Genomic DNA, 19279 nt, shown 5'->3' on the forward strand with positions numbered 1-19279 from the left:
CCTGTCTCCAAGTCTGAAAGAGATAACCTATTGTCCTTGTCTGCGATAAAAACCTTTACCAAAATGGTGGAAGATGCCACTTTAAGCACTGCAGAAACATTCCAGGGAAAACATTCGGGTTTTTTTTAACTCTTTGAGTGCTTTAATATTTATTCTTTAGTAGGGCTGTCAAGGACACTAACTCATCCCTTTAAAATGCACAACTTACAAGTAACAGATACAAAGTTCTCCAAATTGTAACAATATTTATTAATTTATTAGCGGAACGTGCAATCTTTGGCGCTTTGACCAACTCTTCATAATTAATGGTTCAACGCATACTTTTTTTTTTGTATTAGAACGGAAACTTGGACACAAAACTTCACGGGGAAGCAACATTTTTCAAATTAAATTTTAATTTAGCTAATTATTCTTCTCCAGCAACCCATCAAAGGAAAAGGTTAAACTAAATTTAAATAAGCCGTGTTGATGCTTGCATTATTCATTAGGGCATTGACATATTGCTGTCCTGGTAATTTATTGTGCTAATGACTGAATAAACATTGACTACTTTGCAGTAATTACCGAGGATCGCGTCAGTCACCTGAGCTTACACTCGGTTTTACAGCTAACGCACCTCGTCGATTAAACCTGTCCAAAAAAACAACTCCCTGCTCCAATTTATGAGAAACCAAACTATGCAAAAGTTATCCAACTTTACTAATTAGAATTAAAATAAGCAATAATAATAATAAAATTAATAATAATAATATACATATATATATATATATATTATGTATATATATTCCTTAACCCCTTAAGCACAATGGGTGGTCCCTAATCCCATTGAAAACATACATGCACGGGCTTTGTCATTAAGGGGTTAATAATTATTATTAATGTGACACCCAGTATATAGATTGGGCCACATGGCTCTAATCTGTATATCTCTATATCATTTTTATCTATATAGTAATATGCAGGCAACTATTTGCAAGAGGTTTACTTCTTCCCCAACAAAATTACATATAGTTAAAATGTTTAATTAATATATTAATTTGAGATCAATAAATAAAATAAAATAAAAAACCTTTAGATTTTACATGAATTTCGTAACTCAAGATTAAATAAAATTCAGACCTAGTCATCTCTGCGATGAGTTAATTTACAGTGATCGTTGCCCTGGCTGGGGCATAATGAGGCATTTATAATTTTTTAAATGTGTGTTTAAACCCCCCCCCCCAAAAAAGCAAAGCAGATGTTTGATTATTTCATCTTGTTCCATCTGCTTCGTCCCTTTAGGAGGACATTAATATTAAGCAGAATGTTAATGCTGCTTTATAGAATGAGAATAAACTGAAGTTAAAGACTTTGACTTTTGTCTCTTTATATTCACGCGAAGCACGGATCCCGGCTGGGAGTAATGAGAGGGACGGCTTGGAGTAATCCAGCCACTAATTAAAACCTGTAGCGCCGGCTACTAATGAAAGCGATGGCTTCTGCACCCACCACACTCCACTGATCCTGAATATTATCTTCAAGCAATGTTTAAAGAACTCTGACAGCCATAAAATGAAGTAGCTTGGCTTGTCTGTGGTCTGTTAATGAAAAGAGACTGCTGTTAATATACTGGATGCAGCGCGGCTCAGCCGGAGCTCTATCCAGACACGAAACAATGTTAAAAACTTTCATAAGAATTCAAATTCTATTATAATGAAATGGATCACACCGTGCATGGGGCAGGGGGAGGGGGGCAATTGTCAGCCTCCCTTTGATGATAGTGTCCTTGGGACCCTCAATTATTTTGATTTTGTAATATATATTTTTTTAATTATTTAGCTGAAGGGCATAGTTTTTTTGTGAGTTTTAGACAAGGACATGCAAGTTTTTATCAAACAGACATGCCCTCACCTGAGTTAACCCTTAACTTAACTGGCTACTCAACTTCTTAGTGAATATACTCATTTGTGTCCATTATAGGCTTAATACAGTACAGAAACATACAATCTGTTGGCAGATAAGAGCCATTCGGCCCATCTATTCTGCCCATCTTTCTTGCTGTAAAGGCTCAAACCTTAATCAGTCGTTGGTCTCAGCTTTGATTCGGGAGCCAAAGGCCTATCCCATACATGCTTAAATTCCCTGACTGTTTTAGTCCTTACCACTTCTGCTGGGAGACTGTTCCATTTATCTACCGCCATCTCCGTAAAGTAAAACTTCCTCCATTCATTGCATGTAAGCCTCCGACCCTCTAGTTCAAGTTCTAAACATTATGACATTGCTTCTCCTCTAAAATAAACTTCCCTCCTGTAAATGTTTCTGTCTCATCCCCTCCCTCTCTCTTTTCTCTCCCAAGGAGATCCTTTAGTTTTTTTTTTTGTGATCATTTTTATCCTGCAAACTATTCCCCATTTTAGTCATTATTCTCCAGAAAATGGAGATGGGGGTCTCTAGAGTTCCACCCACTGTAAAGTTTTTATAAACATCCACCATGTAACAGGGAATGTTTTTGTACCCTGAAGGTTTTTTTCCCCCAAAGTATCCCAAGTTCCAGGATACCCAAACTTTCTCTTTATTCCATTTTTTTTTTTTCTCTACTCTTCACACCTAATAACCCTATAATAAAAATAATAATAATAAAAACGTCTCTCTCGCCGTTCAACATGGTTTCTACTCCACTAAGACATTCAATAGACTATCCTATCATAGCTGCGGCAGGAGAAGAGACCGGAGAGCGCTCGGTACACAAGTGATCGAGAAAACAAATTAAGAAGATAAATGTTACAATATCCCCGCCAGAGCTCGGAGACTTTAACGGCTGGAACTTTAATGCAAATGTCAAGCTTGTCAGCTGTTTACTTCAGTTCGGCGGATATATGATGCTGATACAATGCTGTTTTTGAGTAGAATTCTCTGTTTATGCAATACACTTAACTTGAAGAAAGGTCAAGAAGATCATCTCGCTTGTCTGATGATAGCATATTTACACAAAGATAGTTGAGGACTTTCTATTTTATGGGGGAAACCGCGTCCCTCAATATTCATGCAACCTCATGGGGTGAGCAGTTTCCTTTCCTCGGGTGCGAAAGCCGAGGTGAAAATAGCATTTTTTAAGGACATTCAATCTCTCTAAAGAGCATAAAATCTGAGCTTGGCTCCTGGTACCTCCGGAAGAGCTGTACATCAGCCACTGCCCGACATCACCTATTATTTTCTCTGCCTTTTATAATCTTTTTTGATATTTTTATGAACAGAGAAGAACGGAACAGCGATTTCCTACGTTTAATTAATTACATAAATTTATTTTAAAGCAGAAGTGAGAATGATCCAAAGTTTGAATGAAAGCATTGACCTCTTTCCTTCTTTAGATTACATTAAGGGGACAGTCTGGTCTCCCGTGTAGCCCCCTGAAGAATGTATAAGTAAGTGCTTTGTAAGTAACTATAATATAAATCATGTGCCTATAGGGAAAAATAAAATAAAATCACGCGCTTTGGTAGAAGCTGCAGCTCCAGAGCTGCAGTGCACTGAACCCAGGGAACTTTTTAAGTGTGAATGTCATGGGGGGGGGTTTAATAAGACCCCCGTGTTCATGCATGGAAAATGCTTCAATTAATCTAAATTTGGAGTGCTTTCTTGCCACTTCACGAGTGGTCACGTGACGCAAACTTTTCACTATTTGCACTTTTACAGGTATTCACAATTAATATTATTACTGAAGTAGGTGTTATATGTACCTTAAACTGGTGGCTGGGAGTCATGGGGGTCTCTTCTATCCGAAACTTCCTTTACCATGCATTCTAACAAAAAGACGGCGCGTGTCCTGCTGGGTAAACGTTCTGATGCCTGGGCGGGTATTTTTAGAATAAATAAATATTGAGGCTTTTATTAACGTGCCAATGGTCCATAAAGTGAAATCATTTTCAGGGTATCTTTTGCTGGTGAAATATATACGAGGAAATGAAAGTTCAATCTATTGCTTTATAGGCTTGGAAAGGAAGCCCATAAGTCAGACTCCACGCTCGGCTTTTCCCGATGAATCTCCCCGGAGACGGCCGGGAAAAGATGAACTTCTCAGATTTTTTAGGTTCAAAGAAGATTCTATCTCATAATATAAATTTGTCTGTTTCTTCCGGCTAGTATGTTTGCTGGCTTTAAATTGCATAGAACCTGTAGAAATAAAAAAAAAAATTATTTTCGTTTTAATACATATAATGAAACATCGAGTGTAAGCTTTGGCCTCATTAAGAGAAAAGCATTGGGAAAAAAAATAAAAATTAAATGTATTATTGGTTACAAATTGTTTTCTCATTTAGAAAGAGTAAACTATTATATTTAATCACCAAGGACTTCACCGAGTGACGTGATGGTAAACAAAAGCAATAATGAAAAAAAACAGTACAATATGTGTTCAATAATAATAACAATAATAATAATAATAATAAATAATAAGTAAATTAAATAAGTATTATTATTATTATTATTATTATTATTATCAGATACCATTTTATATTGAATGGCAGCCTACATGTGAATGTGCATTGATTATGTATATTAGCTCCTTCTTTTATATAGCTTATATGGGTGTTGTACAAAAAAAGTCAATTGTCGATTTGTTTTATTTTGTTTTATGTTTTTTTATTGTATTTTAATTTTTTTTTTTAGTCTAATGATGTGCAGTTACTATATATTTATTCATTAAAAATGTATTTTCAGTAAGTGTTTATGTACTTTATTTGTCTACCTTATACATTTTTTTACGTTTTGGGGTTTGTATAAAAAATCTTTTTCTTTTTGGTGGTGTTGTATGCCCTTTAGCGCTGTGTATTTATAGTTTTATTTTCACATTATTTTATATCCAGTGTTGCGGTGAAGCTGCATGTAGCTGTCCATGGTGCTGACCCATTGGTTATTACGATATCTAATATTTATAATCTAATTAATTATTATGATAAAACTTACAGCAGGAACCTAACTATAAGAATATTACCCATAACTGGTAAGTAATCCAGAATCTCCAGGAATCGATACGTCCACCACTTAATGGTACATTTTAATTTTTCTGGCTCTCGTGGTCCTGGTGGCACGCGCTTAAAGATAGTGGGGGATATTTTACATACTGTAACTGTTTCAGTCAATCAAACTCAAAATAAAAGGTTTTGGACGATTTTGACCAGGTCTTCAGAAGTCCAGCCGTTGGCTTTTGTCCATTGGAAGAACACCAGGTATCTGGCACATTAAAGACGAAGTTGAAAGTCTTTATTTAAGCCTCTGGTTGTCCAAGAATCCCAGCCGCAATATCTTTCTGCCAAAAACATAAGCCATTTGAAGCTAACAGAAGCCAACTATTCCTTTCACCGGCACCAATAAGCTGTTGTTTGATTTAACATTTGATTTATTGATTTAAACAAAATCTATTTTGATAACAAATCTGTTGTTTTCAAATAAACAGTAGAAGGTAGAAAATAATATTTGGGTTAACTAAATATTATCAATATATTGGTTTTATGGCCTTTGTAGGATTTGTGAAAACTCGATAGATCCAGTTCAGTTTTTTTGTGTATACGTTAGATTAGGTGAATGCCACGGCGCTAAATACCCTCTATGTGCCCTAAACTTTGAATGTATTCTTTTTTTCCCCTAAAAGTAGTATCTCTGTATCCGTTGAAGCCTGGGGTTTTCAGGATACGTGAACTGCGAAAACACACAAATTATTTTCATTAATGATAAATTCTTAATGAATGAATGCAGACCGAGTTAATAAATGCATCTGTAAGGTCATTGCAATTAGTGAGAAAGGTATATCTATAGAGCCCCGCGGGCTCGTGATACGCCTGGGGCAATAGTTATTGGGACAGATGACATAGAAGTATGAGTCTCGTGCTCAGCCGCAACCTTTATCGGTCATTGTGAAACCCAAGTTTATTAATTAAATCACATTAAATACAGCGAAATTCCGTCTATAATAAAGACCACACAGGTTTAGCTTTGTCTAACTGAATATGTTAAAGAGCATCTAGCAAAATAAAGAAAACTACTTAGTGTAGATTACCGAGAGCTATGTGTGCGCACGAGAGAGAAAGAGAGCGAGAGAGCAAAAGAGATCAAGAGATTGAGAGAGAGGGAAAAGAGGGAAAATGAGAGTGAGAAAGAAGGAAATAGAGAGAGAGAGAGAGAGCGAGAGAGAGAGGAGAGGGCAGGTTTATGAAGGGAGGCAGGTGATGGCAGCTCCAGGTCAGCTTTTGTAGGGAAAGTTTACTGTATTCTGTCCCAAACCTCTGTGTCTCTCTTTTCCCTCCACTCATTTCTCCCCTGATGCCCCTCTTTCCCCCCCTGATGCCCCCCTCTCCTCCTCCTCTGATACCCCTCTTTTCTAGGAGGTCAGAATGTTTGCTGGGTATGAGGGTATCGCAGGGTTCTACTGCCCTAAAAGCCCCAATAATGTGTATAGAAACAGCAGGGAACGGCTTTATAAATTAATTTGGGAAAGGCAGAGCACCAAAGAGTATTATTGCCAGTGGTGCTATTTGGTCCAGGACCGGCCCCCGCAGAATAGTTAGAGATAAACAAATGAGTAAATAAATAAAAAGTAAAAAAAATACACTACTTACTAATTTGTAAATTGGCATTTAATAATATAACATAAACTACACTTACACAATAGATCCCTTTAAAATCCCAACAAATTATAATTTCTGTGTGAACAAGCGGGACATTTATTTAATAATGTATCAGATCAATGTCTAACTGTGACATTATCGGGGAGGGATAACTTTATGGGGAGGAATAATCCTGAGAACAGAAAGTTAAGGTGGCTGCTCCCATGGGATACACATCATGTGGGGTTCCAATGCACACACATTGTTTAATCTGTAAACACATTAGTGTGTAGTGTATAAAATGTATCGGCGTGAACTAATGCAGTTAATCATCCACGAATCACATCCTTAACTTAAGATGGCAAATTCCGGCTCTCACTACTTAACAATATTAGTAAAAAAACACTAAAAATCCCACATCCTTGGAATGCCAATTAAATATCCTCTCACCTGTTACCATGGAGACGGGTTATTAATTATTGAACGACCTCCATTATTAATGAATTTACTGTTTGGGTGATAATGTTTCAGTTTTACTGTTCAGCAGAAGATAGACAATTATACATTGATACAAAAATCCAATTGAATTGATTTTGGTTTAGATACTTAAAGTAAATGTTACTTTATATAAATACCCTAACAATACCATGATTTCATTTTTTTGGGCAATGAGGGCACTCTTTTCTTCTGTTAACAAAATGCTTACACAGCAGGCTTTCGCTGCTTGCTGCATTAATTAATGTTGATGAACGTCTTCCATTTCAAGTGACCGATCCTCTTCAGCATGAATATTTAATTGTTGCATTTGTATATACTGTATTTATATTTTATTTATTTATTTCCAACAGCTTTTAAAATACCGATAAATAATAAAAGCACTAATTGTTTCTGTAGGCGAGAATAAAAGTATGATGGCTGAACTAACACAAAGGGTTCCTAGTATGGGGAATTCGGTACTATATAATCACCTTCCATTTTCTTGATTTGAAATTCAATTTCCATGAGTTCCATTTCAAAGTGAAATTATCGCCATACGTCAAAGGTAAAAAAAATAACAACAAAAAACCACGCAATCAAAAAAAAAATTGCTCTTCTATTCTGCAAATATTGGAAAGATGTCGCCCGCTGTTTTTGTCAGGCTCTGATGATCTTTTCTGCAGAGTTCAGTAAAGGCTAATGAGCGCCGCTATTTCGGTGAAAGCTAATGAAATATGCGACCATTTGTTATTGCTATTAATTTAGAAAAAAAAAAAAGAAAGCCTACCTCAGCAATCACAAGCCTCATTATTATATAGATGGCACTTGTTGGAAGACGTGGGGCATAATTATCCCCAACAGGAGAACAGAAGTACACTTCCTCAAGAAAAAAGAAAGCCGACGAGAACCCAAAGACATATGTTCGCTAAGATCACATTCTGCTAAGGTCGGCAACTTGCATCGCCTATTAAACTCAGCAACAATGAGAAAATATTTTGGCTCTGGGAATTTTTTTCCCCTTGTTTTCTAGTAATAAAGGCAGCGCTTGAATTTCCAAAGCCATGGCAAAAATGATACTTTCAGTATATATTTATTGTAATATGCGTCGACTTTGTGAGTGTAAATTCAAATTTGTCTCTTAATTCTGCTAAGTTGAAAAGAGAAAAGAAAATATAAAATATAAATTTGAAAAGAAAAAGAATCTTCACAAAATGTGATCCATCACACTTTTTAAAAAGATGTGATTTTACTAAAAGAGTAAGTAAAAAAAGAGTATATAAATATAAAATATCTAAAGTGCTGAATTAAAAGACATTCAGTAAGTATGAGCTGTTACTGGGGTGTCTTGAAGGTGAGAGATTAATAGACGTTCTTACGCAGTTCTTCTGAGTAGCCTTCTAGGTGAAAGTTGATAAATTCTGTGTAGGGTAACTAGAATTGTCTTTTAACAAAAAAACAAAACAAAACAGACTGTTAATCTCGAATAAGTGATTAATTAGCCTTAGGGCTCTGAGTGCCATCTCAAGTCAAGATACCATAGCAAATGCTTTGGTTATAGTTCTATACAATTCATGCATTAAATATAAATATGTTCAAAATATGGAAAGTTCAATAAAACTCTTCAGTCTTGCTGTCTTGGCTTGATACGTTTAATTTATACATTATTTTATTCTCTGTGTGCAGACTCAATAATGATTTGGAAATAAAACACTTTTATATTTTTTTGGAGATTTACTTTGTTGTCAGATACCTTGACACCCTTTACAGTCTTAAATACTCCAACATTTTAAACCACAACTAGTAAGTTTACTTTTTGCTCGCCAAATGCATAACATTGAGTTTGTTGATGTTGAACATCACCAACAATGAAATACCGTCGACGATAAGTTAAAGAAACATAGTTTGGAGTTTTTAATTTGTTGGTGAAGAAAGGAAAATTTTGGACTTAGAAAATTCTTTATATATATATATATATATATATATTTTTTATTTTTTATTTTTTTTTTTATCAGTAAGTGAACGAAATGAACACAGAAAGTGCTGAAAATGAAAGGTTGCATTTTTTATGATGTACGTCTTTTTCAGCTAACTTTAAAAAAAAACATTTTTCTAAAGAAATGTATTTATATTTTTCTTAAATATATAATTTTATAAAGCAATTTACTCTATTCAGAGAGTTTTAAGGAATATTTACCCCATTCTTGTACTTTTAGACATGGCCCTTTTGCCTATTTTTAGCTGATAAAGCTGGAGTCTCTTCAGGCCATTGAATAAATTGCAGACTTTCTTTGTTTTTTTTGCTCCTTTTTTAAAATAACCGGAGGAGGAAAACGGACATATTTTGAAGACACGAACATGATTGCTGTTTTTAAGGCTTTTAAAGGCAGTAATCTAACTTTGAGATGATAAGAGAGTAATTCTATGAATTAAGAGCTGCAAAATAAGAGGTTTCCATAAGAAATCAATGTTTCCCCCCCCACACACTGGGTGTTATTGCTTTATGCATATATTCCCGTGAAAGGAATCACCTAACAAGGAAGCAAAGCCAATGAAGCCTTCTGGAGTCTATCATTAGGGGTATTAAACTGTGTATTAATGTTTACTTGTTGACAGCTATGTAGATCATAAAAATGGGGCATTATAAAGTAACAAAAGGTAAAAGCTTTGTACATTGAGGAAAGGAACAATATTTATCTTGCAATCTCACAGGTTCCATTTCATGCTCTCTGGCCCCAGTCTCCTTTTCCCCTTCCTCCTTAAATCTTTCCCCTTTCTTCTTTACCAGGCTATTTCCCCTATATCAACCTCTTCATTTATTCATCTTATTTATTGTTTCTTACCAACTCATTATGTCTTTATTTTTCCCACTTATGGCTGACCCCACCAAACAGGTCACATAGACAGCATCTTTGGCTACCCAGCTGGTAGGGGCATCACCGGTGAGTTCTCTTCTTGGTTAGTAAGCAAGTACATGGAGAAGGATTGGTGCTGGAAGCCCTAAATACCATATTGTCCCTCTTCTCTTCCCTAGGTTATCTCTATATCTTGTTTCACAGATTTTCCTTTCTCCCTAAGCTTTTTTTAGCTCCCTATCGACAATGATTTTTGTCCTAGGTTAATTCTTGACATTTTCTTCCCCATCTGTCTTTCTTCTATGGTTCTTCTCCACATTTGGTTCTCAGTCCATCTTGCTTACCCATTATTTAATGTTGGAAGTAAAAAAAAAAAATGAATACCCCCTCTTCACTTTGGAGGTCTATGGCAAGCAATACATAGAACTGGGATGTGATGTCATAAACCAATTTTTTGGTTGTTTAACAATGGTGCTGTATCACAGAGAAGAAGGTTCTTACCACCTTGGAAAGACCATAGGGACCTTTGCAACTGGTCAAGGTTTCTTCTACTTGCTTTTGCAGGGCACTCGATGACCAAAGCCTAGGAAGCTTGTACTGGAGAAGCTTCTGAGCATAGCAAACCCCAACACTACCACCTAAGTGTGCCTATAGGGAATTCTAATAGCTTTCAAATAGGGTCTACACTGTATGAAACAAACGGTAACATTTTGGGAAGACCACAAACCAAAAATGGTTAAAAATAAAGATAAATGAGTCTTGCAGAGGAAAGAATCATTAAACATATTATCTTCAGAGAGCACAGAGAAAAGTTTTAGTACAGTAAATCCTATTTTCATTTCAGAAAAGAAAGAGCTAAGCTTATTTTAAATTGTGCTCTTCATCAGGGCTAAACAATTAAACGTCAGAGCAAATAACACTTTGTCATTCTCGTAAAGCCAATGGCAAACAAAATGACACCAAGACAAATATCCTCTAATAATCTTTCATAACGTTACAGCACACGATGGCGACAACATCAAAGCGTCTCCTCCAAATGCACCGTGAAGCATGTAATACCCCCTTTTAGGGACATTAAAGGACATGAAAAGTTTCCTTTCCCATGGAGAAAGTAAACTAAGGTCAACCTCTACGTTACTGGACTAAAAAAAAAAAATTATCCCTCCTCCATCAAACTTTACAGCAGACTCTATGCATTACAGTTGGTAGCACTCTCCTGGCATCCACGAAACCAGATTCATCCATCAAACTTCCAGATGAAGCGTGATTCATCACTCCGGAGAACACGTTTCCACTACTCCAGAATCAAGTGGTGGCTTTACACCACTCCAGCCGACTCTTGGCATTGTGCACAGTGATCTTTCGGCTTGTGTGCAGCTGCTCTGTGAGTGTGAGTGGTCTGCTGCTTTATAGATGAGATGTTAATCATAGACGCTTACAGTGGGCTGGGGCAGAAATTTCGTGAACTGGCACAGGTGACATCTTATCACAGTACGACATTTAAAGTCATTGAGCTCTTCAGTACAACCCATTCTACTGCCAATGTTTGTCTATGGAGACGGGCGCCTATGGGCTTGGTTTTATACAGCAATGGGTGCGGCTGAAACACCCAAACTCAATGAGGGGTGTCCATGTACCTTTGGTCATATAGTGTATCTCTCTTTCTATGATGAGATCAGTATGTTTCATAGAATAAAATGAATCAAGATTCCTATTGGTTGTTTATTTTCTTGTATTAACCCCTAAAATTAGAATCATTGCCTTATAGAATACATAAGCAAATGCTGTTTATCTTTCTTATTTCTCAACTTATTTCAGCGAGGCTGTTTCCCCGTTCAGAGACCGCGATGGAGAGAAACAAGATGAGATTGAAAGACGTTTTTTCACCTTATTGGTTTGAAAGCCATGTGTCAATATATCCTGCGCGGTGCTTTACCCCTAAAGGCATATCAGAGTTATACAAATCAAAAGTCATTTTATACAATGCGTGGATTGTTGCTATTAAAATGTTCTAACAATTGCAGGTAAATATGAAACTCATCACTATCAATCACCGAGTGACACAACTGAACACTCGTTCCGATAATGGCTTTTGGGTTTGAAGCTGATTTTTTGATTATTGGTTGATTGAGAACCGATGTGAATCAAGACTAAAATCGCTTAAAATGGTTAAATTGTTTCTTTTTCTTCTGTCAAGCTCCCGTTTATCTCTTAATGCACAAAGTGCGAGGCAGCGCCTTTCAAATTGACTCTTCAACGCGTTTTTCTGTCAGTAGGTGAAAAGAAAGTGCAATTTCGTACTAAAAGACTTTAATGGCGGAATATTATTTCTCACTATATTTGAACTCTGTTAGAAATTGTTAAAGCATTTAAAACTTTTAAAGGAAGGAAAATAGGTGTTTTCAATACACTTGAACCTTTGAAAATTGTCTGCAGTTTTGCTACCTTTCATGGTAAAAGGACCTGTCACCTCCTCCCTATTCTAAGGACTGATATTTCTCTCTATGAATAAGATCTGTCATATTACCAATATCATGTCGCTGCTCTGTTCCTTTTTTCCCACCAGATGCAGATCGGGAGACTGTGCTGAGTTCTGGATACAGTTAATTAGGACCATGAAGGGGCAGTTACTAGAGTTTTCTGTAAATATGAATGATGTATAATGCATGTCTACGGTCCGTCTACTTTCTTTGACAGTAATTTAATTTACCGGCTGGGGGCAGGGCTGCTTCCAGTTGTAGGATCTGTAAGATGAAAAGAAGGTACAGTAGCAAAGTAGAAGTAAGAGTTTTCATTTATTCTATATCGGCAATCCTGTCACCTTAACCTTGCTACACTAAAACTTTACACATATAAGAGGTAATACCACCTGTTACTCTACAACTTTACACATATAAGAGGTAATACCACCTGTTACTCTACAACTTTACACATATAAGAGGTAATACCACCTGTTACTCTACAACTTTACACATATAAGAGGTAATACCACCTGTTACTCTACAACTTTACACATATAAGAGGTAATACCACCTGTTACTCTACAACTTTACACATATAAGAGGTAATACCACCTGTTACTCTACAACTTTACACATATAAGAGGCAATACCACCTGTTACTCTACAACCTTACACATATAAGAGGTCATACCACCTGACACACAAAACTTTACACATATAAGAGGTAATACCACCTGTTACCCTACAACTTTACACATATAAGAGGTAATACCACCTGTTACTCTACAACTTTACACATATAAGAGGTCATACCACCTGACACACAAAACTTTACACATATAAGAGGTAATACCACCTGTTACTCTACAACTTTACACATATAAGAGGTAATACCACCTGCTACCCTACAACTTTACACATATAAGAGGCAATACCACCTGTTACTCTACAACCTTACACATATAAGAGGTCATACCACCTGACACACAAAACTTTACACATATAAGAGGTAATACCACCTGTTACTCTACAACTTTACACATATAAGAGGTAATACCACCTGTTACTCTACAACTTTACACATATAAGAGGTAATACCACCTGTTACTCTACAACTTTACACATATAAGAGGTAATACCACCTGTTACTCTACAACTTTACACATATAAGAGGTAATACCACCTGTTACTCTACAACTTTACACATATAAGAGGTAATACCACCTGTTACTCTACAACTTTACACATATAAGAGGTAATACCACCTGTTACTCTACAACTTTACACATATAAGAGGCAATACCACCTGTTACTCTACAACCTTACACATATAAGAGGTCATACCACCTGACACACAAAACTTTACACATATAAGAGGTAATACCACCTGTTACCCTACAACTTTACACATATAAGAGGTAATACCACCTGTTACTCTACAACTTTACACATATAAGAGGTCATACCACCTGACACACAAAACTTTACACATATAAGAGGTAATACCACCTGTTACTCTACAACTTTACACATATAAGAGGTAATACCACCTGCTACCCTACAACTTTACACATATAAGAGGCAATACCACCTGTTACTCTACAACCTTACACATATAAGAGGTCATACCACCTGACACACAAAACTTTACACATATAAGAGGTAATACCACCTGTTACTCTACAACTTTACACATATAAGAGGTAATACCACCTGCTACCCTACAACTTTACACATATAAGAGGTAATACCACCTGTTACTCTACAACTTTACACATATAAGAGGTCATCCTACCTCCCACCCTACAACTTTACACAAATAAGAGGTCATCCTATCGGTCACCCTACAACTTTACACAAATAAAATGTATTCCACAATTTTGTTGTGTTGAATGGAGAGACATAAAAAAAAATCTTGAATATTTTAAAAAAATAAAAGTCTCCAACTGCGACTAGAGTTTGAGATACTCAATGAATGAACTCGCAGAAGTATTTCATTTAACTTATCCAAGGGAAAAATACATTTTTTGTGGTTTGTGTGAGTGGTTATTGAGTTTCGCAGTCTGACCGTATGTGTCCTTGCGTTTTTGTAACGGTCTTCAAAGTGTAAGAGGAGAAAGATTTAGGAGAACAAGTGACCTTTTTGAACAGGTCATCGGGGCACACATCTTTTTTCTTGTTCTGAGAGTGTCTGCCTTTTTATCTGATCTCTTGCACGAGCGACATCACTAAATTAAATGAAAAGGAAGACACAGCTGTGTTATCTTATTATAGCTCCAAGAATTCCCAGCATAAATGATTTCAGAACCGTAGAGAATAGATAACTATGTTCGACCTTGACAGTGATAACTGGCCCAAAAAGCAGAAAGTACTAGTATTTGCAGAAAACCACAATTTGTCTTTAGTTTTCAAACAAGGAGAAATGTTAGAACAAGAGGCCATGTTCTAAAACTAGAGGGTCAAGGTCTTAGATGGAACGGAAGGAAGTTTTACTTTACGGAGAGGGTGGTAGATAAGTGGAACAGCCTCCCGGCAGAAGTGGTAGAGGGTAATACAGTGAGGGGAATTAAACATGCATGGGATAGACATACGGCTCCTGAATCTAAGACGAGACCAACGATTGATTAAGGTTTGAGTCTTTACAGCAGGAGAAACCGACGACTAGACGGGGGCCGACGGGGGCCGATCTGCCGGCGGGTCCTACAACTGGATTTAGTTTTTTTCTAATAGCTGTGAGTGCAATCTCATTATCCACAGCACCCACTCATCCAACATTCATTTAATGTCTTATTGATTCTCAGGAAAGCTGTAATGGAATCGTAATTAGTCATTAGTTAGGTAGATTAGGTTTATATAACTGTGCGAAGAAATGGTCTAATATGGGCACGTGGGTGAATGTTTTGGTGATCGCCCACATATTTTACTAAATAAATGAATGTTATTAATTAAGAGATGAGTCCAAACTTATTTCAAACTCTACTTTTTACAAATATATAAGTCTTTTAGAGGAATACAAAAATAAAATGAAGAAAGAGTGATTTTTGAAGTACCGTATTTGCTGGATTATAAAATTAGTTTTTTTCCCCAGAAAATAATATCAGAAAAATCATCTTCAAGGTCGGCTTTTATTCCGACCTCATATTCGTGGCACTCACCCTCACTCACTCTCTCTCACACTCTTGATTACTCCCTCATGCTCTCTCATATGCTCTCTGTTAATGTGTCCCTTCCTTCTCCGCCGACTTCAGGAGGCCAGAATATTGCAGACGGATTCGGAGAGAAGGAGTGGGCCAGAAATGCTTCCATCTGCAATATTGTGGCCTCCTCAAGTACTTCCAGAAAGCCCTTTTGTGGACCTGCCTGGATAACGAAGCTGATACTCGGGAGAGAAGAAAGAAGACAGAAGAACAAGAAGAGCCAAGAGAAGAAGCTGCAGGAATGGAGATGGAAATGGTGGGCCGACAATACGGTATTTCCATAAACTGTTGTATTTCGCAAAAAGGTTTTTGGGAGTTTGTGGAAGGGCTCATCTTCTGTAGGAGGCAGGTGTAGAAGACTTGCCAATATAATAGGGCCAACATTTTAAGGGGACAAGAAGAAAAATATTTTTGGCTTTTCCAGTTATGGTTTAACCCCTTAATGACAAAGCCCGTACATGTACGGGCTCAAAATGCATTGTTTTCAATGGGTTTAGGGACCGACCATTGTCCTTAAAGGGTTAAATGATTGGTAAGCTGGGGCTGGCCATCTGGCACAATGGGCAAATGTCAGTTGGTGGCCAATATGACCACATCTGTAGCCTTAAAGTGCCAGGGACATTTAGTCTTCCCCAGCCCAGCCCTGTTAGCCGCACCCCCCAGCGATATTCCAGGCCCTTACTCAATCGGCCTCGAAAATGAAAAAAAATAGCAGATATTGAGAACATTAATGAGATTCTATATATCACGTTATATAAAAGCTCTAAACACGTAGAAATGTCACGCGGCTAACACTATAATCTAACTTATTGTCGGGCAACAGGTGTGTTTAATAAACACTGCAAGGGCCTCCACTTACTATGCAAAGTAGACCTAATGCAGAAAATTAATATTTACTCATGCATGATGTGTGATCGGCATAGATTTGCATTATGATAATGAGCAGAGTGCTGAGTGAACCGAGTGATAACGAGCATCTTGCAAATAATTTTCACCCTTTTTCACGCTTTTATTTCAGATTTGTATACAGAGATGGGTAAAGGGTCTTTATGAAACTTTTTGTAGTTGGCACTAATTCAATTAAAGTTAAGCGTTCGGTGAGGTGATGTATGGTTGTTTCAGCCAATAGGATTGCATGATTGAATGAATCACATGGTCCATTTGTTGTTGACTATTGGACGAAACAGAGTATTATATTATAGAACGTTAGAAAGTCCAACTTTAGAATTGTTTCACCAACCAGTTAAGGAGATCAGAGAACTCTCTTGTAACATACCCATTGAACAGTGATTCACTGGAGGGCCTGATCAGTCCGATCAGTCCAAGGAGCCTTCCTATTGGTGAAGATTCAAAGATGGACATACCTGGCCAATCATACTCTGCAGGAGTCACTACATTGCTGGAGTATTGCCACGATGTGGTACCTGTTTGCCTGACGTTAACGAACGACTTGTTCTTGCTACAACTCGTTACCCTACTTCAACCGTCTTGACCTTGTGTGACCTCCCAGCTTTTGACCTCAAGCTTATTCCTGGATTGGATTTGGATCCTGTATCGCTTGCCACGACTTCTTCAACTGATCATGGACTTTTATTTCTATGGCTGGTTTCTGCCTTGAGCTCTGGACCAAGTATTGACAGTAAGCGACATCAGAGGAGCAAAGAGAGACAGAGGGATTCGGTTGTCAAAGAGGGACTGGCCAGTCTTAACAGGGACACTTGAAAGGCACACATATAAAAATGGAACATATTACACGTGGATTCCATTTTTTCTATAGAATAATTATATGAATACTTACAAACGGGATCATTCAGCCTCCCCATACAGTGCCTGTCCCCTGTAATCGTTCCGACCATTTCCCTCCTTTTGTTGGCGACTTTTGAATGTAATCAAAGTTCTTCAAAAAGCAATAAACTGCGAACAGCTGAATTGGAGTGATGAATGTGCTCCATTACAAATGTGATTTTCAATAAATCTGTGAAGCAGTAAATGCACTTTCAATACATTTTAAAAGCCAAAAAAAAGGAGTTCTGTCCTTGAATTGTTAGGCATATGTCTACATTCTGTTCAGCTTCGACTGAACTTAAATATTGTATAAAAAATGCATCGCTTCATCGTACTAATCTGTCTTTAAAAAAATAGGTCTGGTTTTCGGGAGATTGGCCCCGTCTTACACTGATAACCGGGATGATTTCTGCTGCTTGGATAACTTCTAAGCGAAAAACTCTTCAGCTGAGATATTCATTCTATTACGTACGCCTTCGAGGGGTTAATGTCCCACTTAGCAGCTGCAGTGGACTACGATTCCCATGATGCTTTATCAGGTGCTCAGGTGGGTGTGGCTATCATTTAGCCACACCCACTTCTATGTCATAGTTTGCCAGAATAAGCTCATTCTGTTTTGTTTTCCTATTGTAAAGAAAGAGGAGTTTTGAACCAAGAGTTACCTTAAACCAACCAGACTGGAGCTAAATCTAGAGATTATTATTACGGTTTACTTTAAAAAAAGGAAAGTTACCTGATTTATTGAAATCTAGGGATATTCTTAATGCTTTATTTCAAAGATTCCATCTAATAGAACAGTTCGTGATATCATGATGATCCTTTTCAGGCATGTTCCCATGCCCATTCGGTTCGGACAAAAATGGGGGGGGGTAGTTTTAATTCAGGAATTAAATTTGGCGCCCCCATTCACTCTCACTCACTGTCATTCTTGCACACTCTCTAAATGTTTTCCTACCGTCTCTGGTGCCATTTTTCACCTTACGGTAAAATGGCAGTGCTTTTGGTGACATCCTACCACCCAATTGGAGGCTCGTTGAGAGGACATCACCGGAAGCCAAACCATTCTTCCGCCATGTTATGTCCAACCCTCCAGTCAAGTGAGACTACATTGCCGAAAGCGCCTCCATTTTGCTTTAAGGTGAACTTCTGCCAAAATGGTAGCACTTTCTGTGAGGGGCTCCCCCTCGATTGAAAGATCTGCACAAGTGCCGCCATTTTGATGGAAGTTCTCACCAGGTTATGTCCACGGAGATGCTGACAAAGATAAGAAGAGAAAGGATGGTGGAGACTGCGATTTTGTCCTTGAAATGTCATTGTGCTTAGTGATACAAATGGCCCAAAAAACCCAGCTATGCAAACAATTTTTCCCCAGACTTTTCAAGAGGCTCAATTCTACTTTCTGATGTCAGCAAAATATTTGGTCTAGATTATAAAATCGTTTTAGCGGGGTCCTCCTTTCCTTTTGTTTTCGTAGGTAAAACGCTTTCTTATGTCCTGTTTACCCATTGCACAGCGATGCAGAATATGATGGCGCTTTATAAATCAATAAGTAATATCGCAGATTGTTAAGCTCTCTACTGCAGTCAGGCTGGAATTTATATCCAAAGAACTTCATTATCCGGTGTAACCTGGATAGGGAATTTGACCTACAGCGGTACCGATAGACCATCGAGGCCATTGACTCGTTCAGCTTGTTAGCTAATTTGACACGTTATTGGGTATCCTCCATAAACCGCATCACAGGAGAGCTTAATATTATCAAATTGAGTACAACTGATACTGTAACACATAACACATATTTGTTGTTTATTTCCAAGGCGCTGATTGGTCGTTTGTCAGCACAAAGCCGCAGTCAGAGCTTCGCCGATCCAAAGATGTATACAGTTTGTTCTCATTATCCTCCTCAGACGTCAAATTGATTTATTGCC

Source organism: Sceloporus occidentalis, unplaced genomic scaffold, assembly GCF_023333645.1.
Source record: "Sceloporus occidentalis isolate IW3139 unplaced genomic scaffold, rSceOcc1.0.p SCAF_136, whole genome shotgun sequence".
Classification (NCBI taxonomy): Eukaryota; Metazoa; Chordata; class Lepidosauria; order Squamata; family Phrynosomatidae; genus Sceloporus; species Sceloporus occidentalis.